Source organism: Fukomys damarensis, unplaced genomic scaffold (assembly GCF_012274545.1).
Source record: "Fukomys damarensis isolate Sample0158 unplaced genomic scaffold, DMR_v1.0_HiC HiC_scaffold_31, whole genome shotgun sequence".
NCBI classification, from domain to species: domain Eukaryota; kingdom Metazoa; phylum Chordata; class Mammalia; order Rodentia; family Bathyergidae; genus Fukomys; species Fukomys damarensis.
This window is the reverse complement of record NW_022900943.1, coordinates 661,235-663,151: the sequence shown is the minus strand read 5'-3', so window position 1 is coordinate 663,151 and position 1,917 is coordinate 661,235.

The window sequence follows — 1,917 nt, the reverse complement described above, 5'->3', positions numbered from 1 at the left end:
GTGCCCTGCGGGCCGGGTTCTCCCGCGGGGTCCGAGACCTCCCGGTCCCGGGCCCAGCCCTCTTCGCTCGCGGGAATTTCCCGAAGAAACAGTGCTTGGAAAGGTCCGCGGCTGCTCTGCGGAAGTTTGTGGAGACCACAGTTAGGTCGCGATGCTTCTCAACTGTGGCCTCTTCGGTCCCTCAGCCCTCAGGCGGGCCGCCGAGTTTAGAGATTCCGGAGTCCGCGAGGTCGTCCTGTCAGGATCCTGCACTCAGTCATCCACTCATCCATTGCCAACTTTTTCGATGGATCCGCTGATACTTAGGGTCTTATCCAGCTACCAACAGCCACATTCTCTGCTTTTCTGCCAGTTTTGTTGTCTGAGTTGATAAGGCTTGAGGGGGATTTTGGCGGGGGAGCTCCATGGTTCAATTTGAGATTCTGGGACTTTACTTAGTGTTCCTTCCCTTCACCACTAGTTACTAAGCCTTGAACCAGGATGGACCAGAGCGGTAATCTTGCTAACTACACCGGGAAAGGTAGCAGGTCCAAGCCTGTAAGGGAAGGGTATGCTTTTAGAAGTATTTTGTAATTTTGAAGTACTAAAGGAGAGGGTGGGCGTAGCATATTTACAGACTGTGTTAACATTTGAGAACGGACCATGTAACAAAACCAAGACGTGTTTTATAATTATGTTTTACTGTTCCAGTGAACACTGAATCTGTCCGCATTCACTTTTTGACTAGTGAGCAGGCACTGGTTTACAATTGAAATAATTCCTGCAGAGAAAGTGCTATGACTCATCTAAAATTCGAACTGTAATCATGACATTTCTAATGTTATGTGAAAAATAAACATTTGCATAAGAATGCAATTTTCACTGCATTTTTGACTTGCTGTGTAGATTAGTGGTAGGTAAAACCCCTGCCTTGATTATTTGCTTGCTTGGTTAATGTGAGTTACTATTGTGTGGCTAATGTCTATCAGTATCATGCCTATATTAACATTTTATCAACCTAACATTGTTTTTTAATTGATGCCTCCAATTGAGGTTTGATAATCACAAAGCAAACCTGATACTCTACAATAAAAATGCCTGAAGAGATGCAGCAGTTTTTCATTTGTTGATCGATTGATGGTACTTGTAAGTACATCAGTTGGCGTTTTTTCTAGGTGTAAGATGATTTCTAAAGTAGTTCTTCTGAGTCAGTATTCATATCCGCATATTTTTTGGATATTGTCCACAAATCATAAGTCAGATTGCCTGTGTCACTGTTAGGGATTTGGAAAACATAAAGTCTGTAAGTATAGTATACTTTTTAAAAAGGACTATGGCCAGGGATTTAGCTCAGCGGTTTGGTGGCCTACCTTGCAAGGGCAACGACCCGAGTTCAATCCCCGGTACAAAAAAAAAAATAGGACTACGGATCCAGAGACACTTAAAACAACAAAGCAGTACAGTTTTATGTATATATAATATAAATCTGTGACTCATAATAAGTAAGAAAATGATTGCTTGTCGTGTGTACTGTTTACATGATAGGATTGGATTTTTTAAAATTAAAAAAAATTTTTTTGGGATTGGATTTGTAAAGCTAATATTTTGTTTTACTCAACAAGAAATGTTTTTTGGTTTCTTCATATTGAAATGACTTCAGACAACAAACTTTTAAGCAAAATGGATGATCTCCTCTATTTTCAAACAACAGATTGCATTATGTACATTCCCTCCCCAAGTACTTCTGGTCTCATTTTTTTAACCTCCCAGTGACACATGGAAGTCACAGTGACATTTTGCTAATTTATATTTGTTTTTTGGTTATACAGCCATTTGACCTACAGTAGGGTTATATCCCTATAAACTCATTATAACTTGACATTACTGTAAGTGGAAAATGCTTTTAATACACCTAATTTACTGAACGTTATAATTTAG